The sequence below is a fragment of the Aythya ferina genome (genome assembly GCF_964211825.1).
Source record: "Aythya ferina genome assembly, contig: HAP1_SCAFFOLD_46, whole genome shotgun sequence".
NCBI lineage: Eukaryota > Metazoa > Chordata > Aves > Anseriformes > Anatidae > Aythya > Aythya ferina.
In genome coordinates, this window is record NW_028181457.1 from 67211 (window position 1) to 87609 (window position 20399).

The following is a 20399-nucleotide window of genomic DNA, read 5'->3' on the forward strand; positions in this document are numbered from 1 at the left end:
GCCTCTTCTGCCTGCGGTGCTGGCAGCGGGAGCGGCGAGGCGGCGGCAGCCATGGCGTACCGCGAGCAGGACCAGAAGGTGCAGAAGGTGATGGTGCAGCCCATCGTATCCTTCCTGCGGCTGGGGGGTGCCGGGGAGGTGGGTGGGGGGCGGCTTGGACCTCAGGGGTCTCGGATTTGGGGCCCTGGGGGCTCGGCCTGGGCCTTGAGGCCTTGTCGCGGGGCCCTGAGGCCTCGTTGTGGGGTTTGGGGCCTTGTCCCGAGCCCGGAACTGTCGTCCCCGTGCTGAGCCCTTAACGCAGCGCCCCAGAACCTCATCTTCCGCTATCTGCAGAACGTGAGTACCGCGGGGAGGGGGCGGGGATGGGGATTTGGGAGGTGTGGGGGGAGTGGGGAGGGTCTGGGGATTCCCCTCAGTGAGTTTTCGGCTCCTGGCCGTGTCCCGGGACGGGTTTGTGGGGGATGGACAGCTGTGCGGCGTGCTGGTGGGCACAAGGAGCCCAGCGTTTCCCCCTCGTGTAGCCGGGCGTGCAGGGGTGTTCCCTTGTGACTGGAAACGTGTTCTTCACCGAATGTGTAGTATTCACCCGATGGTATAACGCTCAAATGTCAGATTGCTCATTGAAACTGCCCCTGAGAGTTGCTCCTCGGAGCGTTTGGGAGCTGTCGTGGCTGTGGCTAGCAGGTATTTCTGAACACATGAGAGAACAAAAGTGCTCAGTGTTTGTGGCCCGACTTACTCTCCTCCTTCGTTCTGCAGAGGTCGAGGATCCAGGTGTGGCTCTATGAGCAGGTGAACATGCAGATAGAAGGCTGCATCATCGTGAGTATCCGCACGTCCCCATGTTTCATCTTTCATTTTGCCTCATTCACAATCGTGTTTTTTGGTCAAGAAAAGTTATCACAAGGAAAAAAAGATTTGTACTTCTCTGCCCTTCCCCTCGCCTTGCCCTTCCCTCCTGCTCCTGAGCCATTCCTCAGGCCTTGCTGGGCCCTCTGTCCGGCTGTCTGTCCGTCCATCCGACCCTCTGGCCATCTGTCCCACCACCCTGCCCCGTCCCTGCCCTCTCCCTAAGGAAGCAAAGAGTCCCCAGGCTGCCTTCTTGGGGGGAGGGGGGGAAGTGGGGAGGTTCTGCTGAGAAAAAAATGAAAGATTTCCCCCTTAACGGGCACCTTGCGAGTTCTTTCGAGTTCCAACCTTCTGCCTTCCTTCCGTAGCAGTGCCTCTAAGGGGTGCGCTGTAAGGCAGCCCTCATCTGGCGCGTTGCTCCTCCGTTCCCCCAAGGAACTGCCTTCAGGATCTGACTAACTCTGGATGCACCCGGTTGTCGCCTTAATTTCTCCTTTAGCTTGCTGAAAACAAGCCGGTTGGGTGACCTTTTGCGTTTCTCGCTTAAAATTTGGATCGAGGAGGTCTGTGTTTCCTTACGCTGATGTCCACGCTGAAGGTGCAGAAGGGTTCCGTGCTGTTGCTTGGGTCAGCCTTGTTGCCAGGTTCGGAATGTTTAGCCTACCGGTGCTTCGGTGCTGTTGGGCTGCACTCAGAGTGTGAGCTCTGGGCGTTATTTCTCAAATACTGCGTTATTTGAGCGTACAGACCCGAGATATTCTGCGGAGAGGTGATTTAAGGCACGTCAGAACCACCGCTGTGGCGTGTGCCAGCGTCGGACGCCTGTTCGAGTGATCATGCGGAGCAGGTGAATTGAATTTGGTGCTGGGTGGCGAGGTGGTGTTGGGGGAAGAGCTAGGCTAAGGAGAGCTTCCTCTTGCTCTGCCCCTTCCCATCTCAAATGGCCGCTTCCTGGGGAGATGGGTTCATTTGGAGGTTAACTACAACGTTACAGTGAGGATGAGGAATCATCTTTAGTCCTGTAGGTATTTGCTGCCAGGCCGCAGCGTTGATTTCAGAAATTGTATTTAAAAAAGGGAAAAGAAAGGAAAGATGTATTCTTTAACATACTCTCTTTTCTCAGAGAGTAGATGGAGGAGCTTCAGCAGTGCCCTTCCTCCGGAAACGATTCCCAGTGTCTGCTCAGACACTGAGGAGGAAAATGGAGGAGAGCCACCCGATAGAAATAAAGGAAAGAAGGGGTCATGGATTAAGGGAAAAGCACTACTTAAAAAATTGGTGCTCTCTAAAAACGGGTTAAGGGTTTGGGACCTGCAGGTGCTGCCTACAGCTGTGTGCGTTGCAGTCGTGCCTGTTGCCACTGAGCAAAACGGGGAGAGCTGCTTTGTCGAACGCGGCGTGTTAAAGCAAGTGCCACTGCCTGGAAGAAAAGCACGGACTTCCCTCGTGTGGGCCTTCTTCCCTAGCGATCTGTGGTTTACCTGATGGTTTCCCATAAGCTGAGAATGTTTAAAAGAAAAAAAAAAAAAAAACAAAAATCAAAAACCAACACCAACGTTGAGAGTGGTGAAGCAGATCCTCACGTGGGGACTCAGAATCAGCGGTGACATCACCATGCGAAGCATTGTGTGCGCTTCGGGTCGGGGCTGCTGCGAGCCTCGCAGCGGGGAGGGAGAGCGGATCCGGGGTGCCTCTGTGTCAGCCCTCTGCCCTGGTGGCTTCGTGAGCACTGAGAGTTTGACTCCTGTGTTCCCAGCTTTCGCTTCCGCACCTGTGGTGTGGCAGAACCAGCGAGCTGCTTGCTCAGCTGGAGGAGGAAGAGGAGTGACCTCAACATTGCCGAGGTAAAGCACAATTATTGAAAAGATTTGGCAAAGATGTTGGTTGTACCAGCATGGCTGCTGCAGCAGCAGCAGATCCTGGAGCATTGGAGAAGATAGAGAGGGGTTTCTTCATGAAAAGAATGCTGTTAAAAGTGTTTTCATGCCAGAAATTAGGATAAACGCCTCTGTTGTTTGACATCCTCTATTGAGCTGGCACATTGGCATTACAGCGTACCTGGCACGCTGTTTGTATTAAAAAAAAAAAAAGGTATTTTATTCAGGGCAGGCCAGAAACCTGCCTTGGCACTTGCACATCGCAGCAATGCTTACAGGCCCTGCATCCTGGCCTGGCAGCCAGGATCTAAATCCGATGGTGCTGTTGGTAAACTGAAGCTCAGGAAGCGCTTCTGGGTTTTTCTGTCCTTCCATGTGAATTTTTACCCTGTGAAGATGGTGTATTAAGCTATTTTCGTAACAACAAATAGGTTTAAAAGCAGTTTCAGTTTAACGTCTACATGCTTGGGTGTTATTAACAGAGCTTTGTATACTGAGCTGGTGCTTGGTAGGAGAAAAACCATCAATCTTACCTGGGAAACCTGGACCCCCTCAGCTCCATACTGCTATGAGGAAATTCAGATGTAAGAACACACTTAAATAACACCTCACCAGAGCTGTTGTGCTCCTGACCACCAAAGGCACCTTTTTCCAACACCGTCATACTGGAAGTTGATGCAGCTGGTTCCATCCGTAAAGTGTGACTGTACAGTGCTGTAAAAGAACTATTTTTTCACAGCTTTGGAGAAAGTGAAGCAGAGAAAACCACACATAACCACTGATACCTGGACCCCAAACTGCCACAGACTGACAGTGATGCCCACTGGATATCTCCTGATACCCTGCTGCCTTCTGACTGCTCCAGCAGAAGTCCCGTTTTAATTAGCCAGCAGGTCCCTCTGAGGGAGGGACTTTGCTAAAACTCCTGCTGTAGGAAGTATCCTACGGGAGCCAAGTTGCTAAACTGATGTGTGGTTTTCCCTTAACCCCCTCACCCCTGACTTTCCAGCTCCTGACGACACTGCCAACGTGTGCAGTGTCACCGTGTGCCAACTAGGTGCCAGCTGCCATGGTTTATATATTGTAAAATTAGTGATTTGGGACTCGTGAGCACTGAGAAGAGGTTAGCAATTACTTAAGAGCTTTCCTTGTGTCGCTCTGGGGCAGGGAGATGGGTGAAACATCTTAGGCTTGAAAGTGATTCCCTGCAGAGTGACGTGCTCAGATCTGCACAACAGATCTGTCGTTTGGTCACCTTATTAGATCCCTGCTTGAGAGGTTGCTTGCAAGAATCGATTCCTCTTCACCTTGATGTGTCAAGCTAAAGACAAATCTGTGCCGAAGCACTGTTTGATCAGACGAGTGCCTCAGTTCAGGATTGTTCTTTGACAGCTACAGAAACAGCAGGACGATCAGCGCCTTCAGGAACAGATGAATTTGATCTTGAGGCTGTCATAAAACAGGTCCCTGAAGTTTGAAGACTCTTCAAGTAGTTTGGGCCAGCAAGGAGCAGCTGTACGTGGCGGCTGCGGTAACTCGGGGCTCCGAGTCTCAGAGAGCGTGGTGAAAGGTGACCCCCAGCTGGCTGCTGGAGGAAGCTGAGGCAGCGTTCAGCTCTAACCTTTGCCTTCTTGGCTGGCATCTTTGCACTCCTGCTGTCAGTGGGTGTTGAGTGTCCTTCCCGGCAGCCTCAGAACGTGCCCTCAGATGTAGGCAGCGTTTAGCAGCTAGAATTCCCTCAAATAGAAAGAGTACAAATGATGCGTTTTCTGCTTTTGCTTTGGAACTCTTAGCTTGAGGTTTTCCTGCAGGCCTTGAGGTTTCTTGCAGCAGCAGGGATGAGTTCTGTTAGCAAGAGGCTGTTCTGTGCTTCGACTGTGGGAAGATGAATGGTTACGTGTGCACCGTTAAATATAACTTGACACCTAGCACACCGCACTTGCAGCCTGTGGGGTGCTTTAACAAGCAGGTAAATCAGCAGAGGCTGTTTTGCAGCCGGGGTGATGCTGGGTGATTAAAAAGCAGGGGCAGAACAAGGAGTTTCTAGTGTTTGTTCTTGCTTGTCATCCGACTCTCCACTTCCACTGTTCTTTAAACAAACAAACAAACAAACAAACAAACAAACAAACAAAACAAGCAAGGGGTAAGCATCTTAATATCTTTATTATAAATGGAAGGCACAAAAGAGGCCAGCAAGAGAGACTGTCCAAGAGAAATGCTTTGTGCTTTATAAACAAACAAGGCAGTACCCTTAGGTGGGTGTGATAATCCTCCTCTAATGCGTTTTTGGGGTGCAAAAATAGATTTGTTCCTTTCTTGCTCTTCTCTGCAGGACAAAGGCAGAATAGGCAACTGCAAAGTTAGACCAGGGAGGTCAGTTTGTTCCGTACTGAGAAAGACAAGCTTGTAAAACAAACTAGACAGATTTTCTTTGTACTATTCATCTTCCTTCAGCAAAGGCAAAGCTTATGACACTTGTTGGTGTGTATTTCCAGACCCCCAGCTACTGGCACTGTAGCGCATCTCTAATTCTTTGGTACAAAAGGTTCAAAATCTCTTAATGCAAAAATTTTACCAGCACCCTGGAGCAAAAAAAAGAAATCTAAAACCCTTACCAACTTCTATTACAGACCTGCTGAGTGCACCAGAGTTACTCACTTTTATTCAGGCTTTCAGGGGCAACTTCAGTTGGTTTAGCGCTTGGATTGCTATGTTGGCAGATGTCAGTTTAAAAAAAAAAAAAAAAAAGCTTCTGATCTGGTCCATTCAGCTTTCCAATCTGAATGGACCAGATCCATTCAGATTCTGAACAGCGTTCCCGGTCTGTTCAGGAAAATGGAAGGCAACAAGCAAAATGATGAGCTCCTTGGGCAGTCAAAAGAGCTAAATCTGGAGAGAGTTTTGAGTCAAACTTCCATGCTAAGGAGCACCAGTAATTGTTAGAAGTAGCTGCAGAGGAACCTGCATGGCACTGGGTGTGTTTCTGAAGGTGCTAAAGGTCCGAAGTGACGATTCCTATCCATACTAAAGAAGAGAAGGAAACCTTGCACTTAACTACTGTTTTTATTCCCTTTGTCCAGCAGTCAAAAGCAGTAACTAATATGAGAACCCAACTTTTCCTCTCTTTATTTTAGATTTGGGAAAATTCCCTGCCAAAACAATATTTCCTGGAAAATTCACTAGTGTTTGTGTGAGTAAAAGCTTCCAACCTTTTTTTTATGAATTTGTAAGAACTATTTCATCCACTTTTGTCCAGAAGAGTCAGAAATAATTTGCACAGAAATGTGCAGCGTTTTATTGAAAGGATTCAGAATCACTCTGAATTGAACTTTATCTGGTCTGGTTGCAGGTTTTGTGACATTTAGTGTCTTTAAAAAAAAAAAAAAATCAAAATTTCTAGCTTCATATCAGAAAAAAAGAAAAGAAAATGCTTGTGGCTAAATAAAATCTGTTGCAGCTCTGCTCATCGAAAAATCATTGGCTGTTAAATTGGACCTAAGTCGTTTTCTCTAACCTTTCATGATCCTGCAGCAATGGATGATGATGGATATATGGATTAGGGAACAGCACGTGATGGCAAACCTGTGGTATTTGCTACAGCGCAGAAAGAAAAACCAAATTGCTTCCAAAAAATCAAAGTAATCCAAAATCCTTGGTATCATGCAGCCGTGCCACTGGCAAAGTGAGCATTCCCCTGCCTCTCAAAGCTTGCTGTACCCTTGATCTGCTGTCTTGCTGCTGTTAATTGATTGCAACTCTACGTGTCTGATCAGGGCTACGAGTTGTTCTCGATATGGAGATCATACAACATCTACTGTGCACGCTTGTGTGCATAGATATGTTTATCCTGTATGCATGTACATCCGTATGCATATTTGTGTGCTGGCCCCCAGATCCCTCATGTTACAAAGCATCGGCCTCGAAGGCATACTCATCAAAATCTTTTGTAGAGCCTCCATTTTTTTCTAGTTCCCTCAAAATGAGAGAATTTTTACGCGCTCTCTGTGTCGAAAAGGCAAAAATTCTGATTTTCACTGTCGCTCTCGCTAACTTTCTCTCACTCCCTCCTCGTGTGTGTATAAACACAAATGTGTGTATGCGTATGCACATCTGTGGCTTTAGATGCACTGGTATGTTTTTTGCTGTACAGGCAATAAAGACGGGGAAAGGTTTTTGTGTTTTCTTAATAGGTGAAGAAATCTTGAAGACCAGAGATTGGAACATGCTGAATTTTAAATTAAAAAAAAAAAAAAAAAAAGTTAAATTGTCCGGCTGTGGAAGATGGAGCCTCATTTTTGCAGCCACTTTGAATCACGAGTTCATCTCTAAATGCATTGTTTTTTTTTTTGTTTTTGTTTTGTTTTGGTTTTTGTTTTTTATTTTTTTGAAGAGCTAACTAACCCTGGCTGCATCCAGTCTGAGAGAGCATTCAAATGGACTTGCTTCCTCTCTTAGTTATAAGCTGTTTAAAAGCGCATCCTATGTTTGAATTGTGGATGAGAGGTTCCCTTGGCAAAGTGAGGAGGAAAATTCTTCCTACCCCTTTATTATTAATTCACGGATTCAGTCTTGGTTCGGCCTACAGGAGCAGTTAACTGGAAGCCTTTGAAGATCGATAACTTTGCTGAGGTTGTCCAGGTAGGTGAAATCAAAGACCCACAGGGCCTGGAACGTGCTGTTTAATGCGTCCTAACTGTGTTCTAGAGAAGTTATTTGTAGCCATAGTTGATTATTGACTTGCATGTATCATCAGGTGGTTTTTTAAGGAGTGACTCCGTTTTCAGGCTTCCAGATGTGCTCCAGGTCATATTATTGAGGACGTGGAAGAGAACGCTTGCTGACAAAGCTCCTGGCAGCTTTACAGAACTTTAATATTTAGTTAGTTCATGTAACAGCTGATTTCAAGGCTTTGCTCTCTTCGAGAGACTAATAACTGGATTTGATTAACTGAAGAAAGCTGGAAAAATGTTGGTTCCTCATTATTTTTCACTTGTTACTTTCTTTCGGGTTACTTTTAAAAAGAAGATTTCACCGATCACAAGCCAGTAGAAGACTTTCAGCCCAAGCAAGGGTGAAGACAGCTCTCTCCAAGAGCAGAGGAAGTCCCAGTGGAGAGAACCCAAGCTTGTTAGCAGAACTCGTCGGCATGTCTAAACAAGGAGACGACTGCTACTTCTATTTCTATTCTACCTGTACCAAGGTATGGCAGGTTTTCCTTTGCCTTGCTTTTTTTTCCCCTTTTTTTTTCAGGAAGGAGTAGATTAGGAGGAGGAAGCGCACTGGTCTTTGGTTAACTTGAGAACCAGATAGATTGTGAATTCAGTTGTAGCAACATGAGGCAGCAGCATGGCCATTTTTGAGGCTGTACTCTATTTTCCTTGTTGGTTTCCTTTTGGTTCCAGGGAGACAAATGTGCCTACCGCCACTGCGAAGCTGCTCTGGGCAATGAGACGGTCTGCAAGCTGTGGCAGGAGGGTCGTTGTTTCAGGAATGTCTGCCGTTTCAGACACATGGAAATTGACGTGAGTGCCTAACGATGTGTTCTCAAAATAAATCCACAAAAGCATTTTTCAGTGCCGTAGGTGTACTGATTGTGCTTTTGCAGGATAGATTTGTTTGCTTCAAAATCATACTGGTTTCTGTTACCAAGAGGGGGGGTGGGAGGAAGCAGAGGGAAATAAAATCAATGCCTTAGGTATGTCTTAGCAAGATATTTGTTTATTTTTTTTTATTAGATGCTGACAGTTTTCTCAAGAGATGCAGAATAGCTGTTAAATAGACTGCTAAAACCTGCTGGAGCAGGGGGGTAATAAACAGGCTGTTCTATCCTCATGGGAGCAGGCTTGATAATGAACTATCAGGTGTCTTCTGACCCACAGTCCTTCAGATAACGCTGTTGTAGCTGCCTGGGGTAGGAAGTGGGGAAAGTTAAAGGTGCAGCAGAACTAAGTGTCCAAGAAGTAGTTCTAGACAGGGTTAGCCTAGGCAATTTCAGATGTTCTTTTTCCCTCTGAATAATCCTAGTATAATCCTAGGTGTATTAGTTTAAGCCACCCTCAACTGATGTCTGAGAGTGCCTGTCTTCTCAAACTGAGTGATGACCAAACTAAATGTGCATAGTGGTTACAGCTTATGCAAACTTTGTGAATATGCCCAGAAATACTACACTTAACTGAGAAACTGACCTTTGGAATGATGTTTCAGCACTGTGTTGTGACAGCTGTCACGATCTGGAGCTGTGCATCTCTTTGCAAGCCTCAGGTGCATGTTATCACGAGCTTTTCTTTCTTTCTGTCTTCAGAAAAAGCGCAGTGAGATTCCTTGCTACTGGGAGAACCAGCCGGGAGGCTGTCAGAAAGCCAACTGTGCTTTTCATCATGCAAAGGGACGTTACATCGATGGACAATTCTTACCACCAAGCAAGAGTGAGTTTAGGTCCTTTTTCTTTAAGCGCTGAAGAATTAATTTTGAGTAGTACTTAGTGGGTGCCAATCCTGTAGGGGGCGTCAGGTAACTGTTCATTTGTGAGGGCAGGAAAAGGTCTGCAGTCATAGGTGTACTGCACCGAGTGTACTGCTGGTGTTTGTTTTCTGCTTTCGTGCTCAGCTTCTCTTTGCTTTGTGTGATGTTTGCCTTGCAGTTTGCTTCCTGTTGTTTCCTCTTTTGCTGGGTGGTAGGGAGATGTGTTGTTGTTGGAAGGGAAATCATTGTTCACGGTGTAAGCAGTGATGGGATGGGCAAAAGGAGATGCTGAATTCGTTGTCTGTGCGGGTTATCTGCCTTTGCTACCATCTCTTTGCATTGTGGTCAAAGTTTTAAACTGCCATATTACCGATGATCCTCGTCTTCCTCTAGCTACACTGCCAAGTCCGCCTGAGTGCGCGGACGATGATCTGAAAGTGGCTCAGATGTCACTGCAGCAAAACAAACTTTCTGTCCAGTCAAATCCCTCTCCACAGCTAAGGGGGTGACGAAAGTGGAAAACTCTGAAAATGTCCCAAGCCCTACACACCCTCCAGTTGTAATCAATGCTGCAGATGATGATGAAGATGATGATGGTGAGCATGTTTTGGTTCTTGGAAGAAATTTGTGCTGTAAATGATTGTGTAAATCTTTGGTTCTTGAAGGAATTTGTGCTGTAAATGAATGTGTTAAATCTTTGGTTCTTGAAGGAATTTGTGCTGTAAATGAATGTGTTAAATCTTTGGTTCTTGGAAGGAATCTGTGCTGTAAATGAATGTATAAATCACAGATGACCTGAGGTCTGACTAGCGATAGGGCAGGCAGTCTGGCCAGGTCACTGGTGGCTTTGTCTGGCAGTCAGTGGACAGAAGCTGAAACGTTGGAGGAAAGCTTAGAACCACTCCTGGCTTTAGCTGGTCTTTTGTGTAAAGTTCTATGTGAAACTAGGAAGGAAATTTCTTTTTTCTGTCTGAAGAGCAATGTGTTGTGTAGTAGTTAAAGCTGCAGAGAGAATCTAGAGTCCTAGATGTTTTGTCCTAGTGTATTCTACTTAGGAGTTCATCAGGTCAGTGTAGCTGTTTAAAAACAAACAAACAAACAAACAAACAAACAAACAAAACAAAACAGCAACAAAGTTTTTTATATGAACCATGGGCTGAAGTGTCACTGCATGAGCTACGTAATCATGACCAACCTGGTCTATGCATAACTGAATCGATTTTTCCCCTTCAGACCAACTTTCTGAGGAAGGAGAAGAAACTAAAACTCCCGTCCAGCATCCAGCTGCGGAAGGCAAAAATGGATTACGGGTGATTTCCACTCGGAAAGGCAGTTCTACTACTACTAAACAAGGTATGCCAGCACCTTAGTAGGATAAATCAGAAGAACTTGACAGTTAAGTCAAAAGCAGCGTGGTGTAAAAACACAACAAAATGTAGGGGTGCTGAATGGAGTCGGTTATTTCCATGATCTCATTTCTGCCATTAATACCATCATGTGCCCATTGGGTCAGAAAGGTGAACTCCTTTTCTTTACTTTTGGAGAACAAAACAGGGCCACAGCATGGAGTTTAAATGGCTGCACGTGCAGCCTTGCAACCACTGTTGATAAGCCATATCTAACGATAGAGGGATCTAATATCGTGTAAATGGATTAAAATGTGGATCTAATATCGTGTAAATGGATTAAAATTAAAACTACATTTTGAACCCTGAAGGATGAAAGGAGGGGCAAAATGCCATTGGTTCTATGGCTCTTTCACTTGTGAGGAGTGTTGACAGGCTTTATTCGAAATACTTCAGAAAGTTCCTGAGCGCTAAGAAGCCTGAGGACCTGTGGTCCTCAGTGAGTGCCTCTAAGCCTGTCTCATGAACTGTTTCCTGTTTTCAGAGGGCAATCTGAATTTTGGAATAAAAACACTTGAGGAAATCAAATGGCAGAAGATGAAGGAAAAAAATAAGAGACACGGTGGTGAGTTAATATTCCCTACTTTCTTATCCTGTTCACGGCAGGTGATGGTGACTGGGAGCTGCTTGAGGGACAGACTTCCATTTTTAGCTGGGGGCATAAAGCAACCTGATTCTCAGCCAGCTGGTATTCTAAATGGGAGTTCAAAGGGCAACCAGAGGCAAATTAGTCACCTCTCTTCTTTACATGCTCTGCTTGCTGTATTTTTGACAGTAACAAATCATTTAAAGTTTTTTGTTCTTTGTGATAGTTTTTTATGTTGGGTAAACTTCCTTACGTTTTGGTTGCTCTGAACAGAAGGTTCTTCAAGATCTTCTCTTTGTCCCGTTGATTCTATGATTTTTCCTGCTCCAGAAGAGGAAAATGTCCGGACAGTGGTGAGAACTGTGACAGTGTCTTCCAAGAAAGGTAATAATGAATGCTTTTGTTTTGATTTCATTACTCCTAAACTGGAGGGTTAAGCAATAATTAAAACAATTCACCCATGTTAGCCTTCTGGTGCTGCCTTCTGTTCAAAACGTGCTTTTATGCTTAAAGTCCCTGGTTGTACTGGAAAGATTTGGTGCTCAGGTTAAGTGCAGTGGCAGGAGAGAAAAAAAAAAGTGTCAGTATGCCAATAGGGGGGTAACTGAAAACCAGAAGAGTAACGAGAAGAGCGAGCTGTAGAAGCCAGTGCTATATAAGAAGCAATTTCTGAAGCATTAAAGAGGCGTACAGTGGCAGGTGTGGACACAGTATGACAGGAGTTTGTGTATAAATTGTTTAGAGCTGTGCAAATGCCTTTTAAAGGGAAAAAAGTGTGGAAGTACTTTTACTCGTAGACATTCACCTTAGAAAGGAATATTTCTCAGCATTTGCACCTAAGAATATTCTGCTTGCTTATGCAGCTTTGTTCTGCACAAAGTATAGGTGTCAAGCAGACTCAGATTCACTTTCTACTATCTCAGCTGGAATTTGAAGCAAGCACTGAGACTATTAATATTTTTTTTCCATGTTAATTATAGTTAAAATATGAGTTTATGTGGTTTAGCTGTCAAAAGAGTGTCTGACTAGGGTTTTTTGGACATGGGCTAACAGGATAATATTTCTGTTGGCTACTGGTTTCTGTGAAATTGAAAAAAAAATTCCCTTTTGTTTTAGGGGAGGAACCTGTGGTTCGAGTAGATCTTGCTGATAGACAAGGAAAACGGAAAGCCTCTGCAGGTAAGAACTTTTTACGAGCTGTTACGTAGGTGCTGCCTTCTATATATGACTGCATTAAAGAGTATTTGTGATGTATGAAAGGAAAATACATTGCAGTGGAGATCTGTGTTGACTGCAGATATGGCAAAAAAAAAAAAAATCATTTAGCAGCTGAAAGGCAATTCTATGAAAATATGCTTGAAAAAGAGAAGCTTATTGTTGACTGTTCTCAAACCTTCCTGCAAAGAAAAGTTCTTACAATATTCCTTGTTTTCTCTGAAGATGATGTAAGCAGCCTTCCAGTGAAGCGCAGCCTTGCTGAAAGGCTGGGGAAGAAGGTAGAGGCTCCGGGAAATGCTGACAAAGCACCCAAGAGAGAGACAGGTACTAAACGGGCATCTGGATTGGATTCCTGGGTTTCGTATTTAGTCTTTCTGTTTGTCCTTTTCCAGTGATGTTTCTTTTTGCATGTTGGCTGAGGTCGTAATCACTGGGATTCAAAGTCACCTTTCCTGTCTTGTTTTGAAATGTGAACCTGAAGTTGACATTATGCAGCCTCCCTAATTCGTTCTTTTTCTGTTTTGCAGTTCGAGTTCCCAAGTCTCTGAAGGACAGGCTGGGATTACCTCCTAAGCAGACCAGTACTGAGAGAGGTAACAGCTAGATATTAAATATGCTTTCTCCTCCTTCCTTTCCACGAACTTGGACTGCTTTCATACATCCCTACAAACTAATTTAAACGAAAACAAAGAACTGACGCCTCTTGCTTGAGTGCTGAAGCTCTTCTGACAGCCACTATCAGAACTCTGGCTCTAGGTGTGTGTTTATTTTCTACTTGTGCCTTGTCGAGGTTTTTAGCTGCTTCTGTGAACCGTTACGTACAATTAGAATAGAACCACTGCCAGGAGCAGGAATTTGAAATGCAGTCTGAAAAAGTAATAAAGTAAAGCAGCATTTCTGTGTAGCAGTTCTCTCTGGATAGGGCTGGTCTTCAAAATACAAGTGGCTCAGAGGAGGAGGAGAATGTTGTCCTAAGGATATTGTTCTAAGATGCATTATTGGGAACGCTCAAGATGAGTTTTCCTTAGTGCTCTGACAAATTTTGGAGACTTAAAATATTGCTGGACTCTCTTTAAATGTTGGTGCTTCTCCTCATTTCTTGATGATGACAGGGAAGGCTGCCAAGCCGATGGGAGAGATCCATGTGAAAACACTGGAGGAAATCCGTCGTGAGAAAGCTCTTCAGAGACGCGAAACTCAAGCCAAAGCCGAGGCTGAAGGGCATGGTAAAACTGAAGATTCCAGCGCAGGGGCAAGAGCTGCTCGTGCAGGTCGCATCCAAACTTTCTCTGAAGCCTTGTCCGAAAAAAAGAATAATCGCTTGGTAGAAGAGAAGAAAAAAGCAGGAGAATGCCATAGCAAGAGCAAAATTCAGGGTGAGTCCAAGAAGCAGCTCGCTCTGTCCGGGCCCAGCAAAGGGCAGGCGAAGGAGCCGGCAGGAAAAGTCAAGCCGGAAGGAGAAGTGCGTGTTAAAACCTTGGAAGAAATAAAGCGTGAGAAAGCTCTGCGGATGCAGCAGAGTGAAGGAGATGTGCCAGCTCCCTCAGCACAACCCGGACCTGCCCCAGCAGAGCAGAAATCTGTATGGAGCACAAAACTAACAGGTAATAAGATGCTTTAATGCCTGCCCCAGTGAGGTGCTTCCCATATTGAGCAAGTTCAGTTTGCTCAGGATCTGCTTCATGGATAAATGCTGAATGGCTTGCACATTGTAGCCTTTCTCTCTCTCTCTCTCATGGGACACAAGGAAATAAATGCACAAAGGAAACAAGTACCCAGCTTTCTTTATTTCTGCCGTTGACAACACTTTTTTTTGTCTTTTTTTAAAGCACCTGAAAAAGAAGAAAAGAAGACAGTGGAATTGAACCGGCCTTTTCCTAAACTTTCCTCTGGACCTGATGTACAGGTGAGTCCTCTGTGAAGACACACATCCATTCGTACAATTTCTGATAATTCTGTCAAGTTTTGTTACTCACCGTGTGCCACCCTCTTGAGTGTGTTCTTACCCTTCAGCAGCTGGTAGGAGCTGCAGTGCAGTCTAAATCCTATCGCCAGCAGCATTTCCAGACAGCTCTGTAATCCTCAAACTTGGAATCAGTCTGTCTATACCACAGCAACAAAGAAACCCTGTTAGCACCAGCTGAAATCTACACAGTTAACGTGGAGGGAATTCTTTTTGTTCTTACTGACTTGATCTGTCAGACATGAAGGATTTAATACAGAAGGCCAGAGTTCTGTGTTCAAGGAAATCAATCTGTCAGTGGATACTGTATAGGGGAACTTGTATGACTTTCTGCTGCTTAAAAAGAATGTGATAAATAGATGTACAGCAGAACACCCTAGCTGTTTAAAGAAGCTTGCCATAGTGGATATTGCAGATATGTGAGACTGTGTCCGTAGTAAAGCATGGCTCTTGTTACAGGCAGAATTTTATGGAGAAAAAAAAACACAACAGTAACCTGAACAATATTAATATGCTGTTCCACATCAAGACCATTTTGGAGGGATTGCTGATCAGATTTTCTTAACGAAATCTCCACGGATTTTTTTTTTTTTTTTTGTCCTATTCATGCACTCCTTTTCTTTCCTTCTAGCCCACTCAGCAGAGTGGAACTCGTAAATGTCCAGAGAAGAGCTTTGAAGAGAGACGGTGGGAGAAGTGGCAACAGAGAAAACAACAAGAGAAGCTTCGGCAGGAGGAAGCTGCTGTCAAATCTACTGCTGGCTTCTTTAATACTGAACCAGCAGGGAAAGTGGCAGCTCAATTTCAGGGCCAGGAAGCTAAAAGTAAGTGTTGAAGGTTAAGAGTTACTTAGGTTTTCTTCTGAAATACAGACAGAAGATGACAATTCTCATGCTGTAACTCTGGCTGGGTGCATTTTGCCACGCAGTGCTACGAAGCGAAGGGTGTACTTTCTTTTTCTTAGTTTGTTTCTTTTCCTGCCAGCCAGATGTTAGGTAAGGAACGGGAGACTAGAAAATGACACTACAAATGTGGACTTTGTAGAACAACTTAACTGTGGGACATCACTACAAGGGAGAGGAAGCTGGTACAACAGTTGCATACACTCTTGTCCTACTATAACTGCTGCTTTTTCCTTTCCTAGCGGGAGCAGGACTTTAAATATAAAAGCTGTCTATATTTGTGAACCTAGCTTGCACTTAGGATTGCTATGTGTCTGAGGTTTCCCTTGTCCTGGATTATTATTTACTGTAGCTCTTCGGTTTCTTTGTTCCTTTGTATGGATTGTTGGTAGACAGAGTTTCCTATGTGGAAAAGATTCCTGAGAATCCAGGCAATGGCGGTGTAATTGTGCTGGCCAAATGCATTTAAGTGTGTAGAAGGACTGTGGAAATGATTAAGAGAACCTGGATTTTTCCTGAGGCAGAGCAAGACTGTATCAGTTCTCTCTTCCTTTTACTCTAGCCAACTTTATGACACCTGCGAAGCCTTCGCGTGGGAAAGTCACTTTCCCCAAGAAGAAGGCACTGAAACGTAAGGCACCTGGGAGTTATCCCTCTGTCATAGCAGCTGTGGAACTACAGACTGCCTTTGATGCTGACATGATGGGACCTCCAGCCAGAAAAGCAGCCATGGTAAGGCCAGGGGCTAATGCAGCGATGGATCCCTTGTTAAATTTCTACCCTCCTCTATTTGAAAAGGTGGAAAACTCAAACGTTCTGCAGGCCTTCTGTTTCCTTTGAAATCCAGTAGCTGTCTCCAGGATGCTTGTAGAACCCTTCTGTATTTATGAGATGAATGGCACTCTTTAACCGGTACTCTGATGCTGTGATTTCTCTGGTGTGGGGGATTTTGTCCATTAATGCCATGTTCTTAAAAGACACAAGATCATGAGTAACCTCCAGGTGAATGTGAACTTTCTTCAGGAGCACCTTGGTTTTGTATTTTGGCCACGGCTCCGCAATGCCAGAGGAGAAGCAGTGTGGAGGAAAAAGCTATTAAGGAATCTTTTACCCATGTGTCATAAATACTGTTTTGCTGCTTTCTAGGGTGTTTCAGACGTGCCGGAGCACGTCCCAGCCATCAGACTTGAAGAAAATCCCCCAAACAGGTGACAACCCCAACTTGTTCTTTTTCTTAATCAGTGTATATCCCCAGGGAAACATAAGTTCTGTCACATGTGGGAAAAAATGAGGGTTCTGAGATAATTAAAGCCCAAATCCATCAAAGGAATAAGTCACCTGAAACCACTTTCTAGCAGCTAGCAGGATTGCTTAATTAGGCTTTCTTGAAATGCTGCAAGTCAGCACAGCTTTCCGGTGACTTCTTGGGTTGTCTGAATACCTGAACGAGGATGAGGTGAAGTTCTACTTCCTCGTGAGGTGATAGATGATGAGTAGTGTCCTCTGCCTTTTGGTCCTCAAGAATGCCACCTCAACTCCAGGTGCCCTGGCTTCACAGATAAACCCCCAGACTGAAAAATGTACCTGGTAACGCATCGGGCTCTAAATGTAGCCCTGGGTTGATTGATAACAATCCCTGTGTAAGATTGAAGCGTAGGAGGGCTTGCCTACAGTTTTAAGAGCCGGTTTGCAGGAAAGGGATTTCCCGTTAAGAAATGGCATATCCTGATTGTTCTTTCTTGCTCTCCCAAGACCTGAAGTGCGTCTTGGAAGCCCGGAAAGATTTGAGGAGCAGATGGAGATGGATCTCGAGACCTCGACCTCAGCTTCTTCCCAGCTAGAAGAGGCACGGACACGCTGGCTGAGTTCCACAGGGAACGCGCCCTTATCTGCGGATGAAGATTTTGAGAAGCTACTTTGGGAAATCTCAGGAGGCAGACTGGAAGCCGAAATCGACTTAGACCCAGGGAAGGACGAGGATGACCTCCTCCTTGAACTCTCCGAGATGATTGACAGTTGAACTGCATAGTCCTATGGTAGAATTAAAAAAAAAAAAAAAAAATTAAAACTGTTCTTCTTGTTAGATACCCTGAGGTGATCCTTTTTCTAACTGAGGCTTTGCAATGAGACTTAAAGCACGGTCCAAAGTGGTAGAAATTGGCAGGATCTGCACTCAGTTGTCCTAAATTTCCCTGCTGGTCAGAGTTAAGGTCTTGTGCATCCGTTCTGTAACTATAGGTGGTTACCTTCGATATTGAGAGGACAAAGCACTTCTTTTGGCACAGAAAGATCTCCATTGGCACGCCATGGTGGCTACAAATCGATCTTCTGATGGAGCGATGCTCTGAAGGCTGAAATGTAAATCTTCTTCCTTCCTCCGCCCTTGGCACAACTCGATGTTGGGCACATTGTGAAGCTTCGGTGTTCTGATTTCTCGGACAGTTGATAGCCAAATCCTGGAGTTACTATGTCAACTCTTGACTTTTACTCGTGTATGCCATTGTTTTGACTGTACCCGTGTCAGATGATGAAGCTGTAGGGGTGGGAGGGAGCAGAATCGTTATTGCAGTGTGTTGTGGACCAAACTTGCTGCCAGGAGTGGGGGTGGGGGTCAGCCCACCCAGCCTTCCTTTCAATTATCAGGGAGGATCAAATGGTGAAAAGCAGCAGCTCTGCCATGCGGCTCCGCTACCCCCACTCCCTTCTCTTGTGCTGTACCAAAGTTCCCCCAGGCTTTGGTTGGTGCTTTTTGCTGGTGTGAGGACTCCGGGGCGAGCAGTCGGGACTCTGCCGCAGTTACGGGGTCGATGAAAGGTTGTTTAAGTGCCTCTTGGTTTTAAAACTTGCTCCCCTGAGCTGCTGGCTCTGCTGCCTGCTACAGCAAATGTTCGGGTGCCATCAGCATTGCGCTTGGGCATGGGCACTGACCCTGCGGAGGACAGAGCTGAGATTCAGGTGTATTGTGTACCCTGCCACCAGCCATCGTTTTTTTTCCCCTAGCAGGTCAATTTTGAATTATTTTCCGAACTTTTCGCAGCACGGTAGGCTCTTCCCGCTATGATTTGTGAAGCTGTGGGGGCCCTCAGGCATTTGCTGCTGGCAGAGGAAAAGCGCTTGTCGAATTTGTTGTAAATACTTAATGTTTGGACAAAACCACGCGTCTCTGTGTGTGTGTGTGTGTGTGTGTGTGTGTGCTGTGACGCCCCGGCCCCACCAGGGAAAACCTCCGCCGACGAAACTGCTGCTGGAGCTCACGCAGGCCTTCATCGTGCCAAAGGACTTCACGGGGACTTCTGCCAGCTCAGTAATGGGGGAGAAAAAGCAAAATCAGGAGGAGGAGAGCTCAGAGACTGCACCCACCTGCCCTCGCTTTCCCTTCACCCCAAGCCCTGTTCTACCATCAGCCTTCGCCTCTTCTGCCTGCGGTGCTGGGAGCAGGAGCGGCGAGGTGGCGGCAGCCACGGCGTACCGCGAGCAGGACCAGAAGGTGCAGAAGGTGATTGTGCAGCCCATCGTATCCTTCCTGCGGCTGGGGGTGCCGGGGAGGTGGGTGGGGGGCGGCTCGGACCTCAGGGGTCTCGGATCTGGGGTCCTGGGGGCTCAGCCTGGGCCTTGAGGCCTTGTCGCGGGGCCCTGAGGCCTCGCTGTGGGGTTTGGGGCCTTGTCCCGAGCCCGGAACTGTCGTCCCCGTGCTGAGCCCTTAACGCAGCGCCCCAGAACCTCATCTTCCGCTACCTGCAGAACGTGAGTACCGCGGGGAGGGGGCGGGGATGGGGATTTGGGAGGTGTGGGGGGAGTGGGGAGGGTCTGGGGATTCCCCTCGGTGAGTTTTCGGCTCCTGGCCGTGTCCCGGGACGGGTTTGTGGGGGATGGAGAGCTGTGCGGCGTGCTGGTGGGCACAAGGAGCCCGGCGTTTCCCCCTCGTGTAGCCGGGCGTGCAGGGGTGTTCCCTTGTGACTGGAAACGTGTTCTTCACCAAACGTGTAGTATTCACCCGATGGTATAACGCTCAAATGTCAGATTGCTCATTGAAACTGCCCCTGAGAGTTGCTCCTCGGAGCGTTTGGGAGCTGTCGTGGCTGTGGCTAGCAGGTATTTCTGAACACATGAGAGAACAAAAGTGCTCAGTGTTTGTGGCCCGACTTACTCTCCTCCTTCGTTCTGCAGAGGTCGAGGATCCAGGTGTGGCTCTATGAGCAGGTGAACATGCAGATAGAAGGCTGCATCATCGTGAGTATCCGCATGTCCCCATGTTTCATCTTTCATTTTGCCTCATTCACAATCGTGTTTTTTGGTCAAGAAAAGTTATCACAAGGAAAAAAAGATTTGTACTTCTCTGCCCTTCCCCTCGCCCTGCCCTTCCCTCCTGCTCCTGAGCCCTTCCTCAGGCCTTGCTGGGCCCTCTGTCCGGCTGTCTGTCCATCCATCCGACCCTCTGGCCATCTGTCCCACCACCCTGCCCCGTCCCTGCCCTCTCCCTAAGGAAGCAAAGAGTCCCCGGGCTGCCTTCTTGGGGGGAGGGGGGGAAGTGGGGAGGTTCTGCTGAGAAAAAAATGAAAGATTTCCCCCTTAACGGGCACCTTGCGAGTTCTTTCGAGTTCCAACCTTCTGCCTTCCTTCCGTAGCAGTGCCTCTAAGGGGTGCGCTGTAAGGCAGCCCTCATCTGGCGCGTTGCTCCTCCGTTCCCCCAAGGAACTGCCTTCAGGATCTGACTAACTCTGGATGCACCCGGTTGTTGCCTTAATTTCTCCTTTAGCTTGCTGAAAACAAGCCGGTTGGGTGACCTTTTGCGTTTCTCGCTTAAAATTTGGATCGAGGAGGTCTGTGTTTCCTTACGCTGATGTCCACGCTGAAGGTGCAGAAGGGTTCCGTGCTGTTGCTTGGGTCAGCCTTGTTGCCAGGTTCGGAATGTTTAGCCTACCGGTGCTTCGGTGCTGTTGGGCTGCACTCAGAGTGTGAGCTCTGGGCGTTATTTCTCAAATACTGCGTTATTTGAGCATACAGACCCGAGATATTCTGCGGAGAGGTGATTTAAGGCACATCAGAACCACCGCTGCGGCGTGTGCCAGCGTCGGACGCCCGTTCGAGTGATCGGGTGGAGCAGGTGAGTTGAATTTGGTGCTGGGTGGCGAGGTG

The 20399-nt window shown here is 46.5% G+C and overlaps 1 pseudogene across 1 annotated transcript; it reads left to right on the top strand.

Annotated features, from left to right (window-relative positions):
* Positions 1-7110: 7110 nt before the first annotated feature.
* Positions 7111-17291, top strand: LOC311428352 (zinc finger CCCH domain-containing protein 11A-like; annotated as a pseudogene). The gene is made up of 15 exons: positions 7111-7364; positions 7752-7926; positions 8129-8248; positions 9028-9151; positions 9582-9784; positions 10422-10541; positions 11079-11414; positions 11457-11564; positions 12297-12359; positions 12621-12722; positions 12926-12991; positions 13511-13935; positions 15849-15995; positions 16410-16471; positions 17016-17291. The product of its transcript is annotated as a zinc finger CCCH domain-containing protein 11A-like (transcript).
* Positions 17292-20399: the final 3108 nt, after the last annotated feature.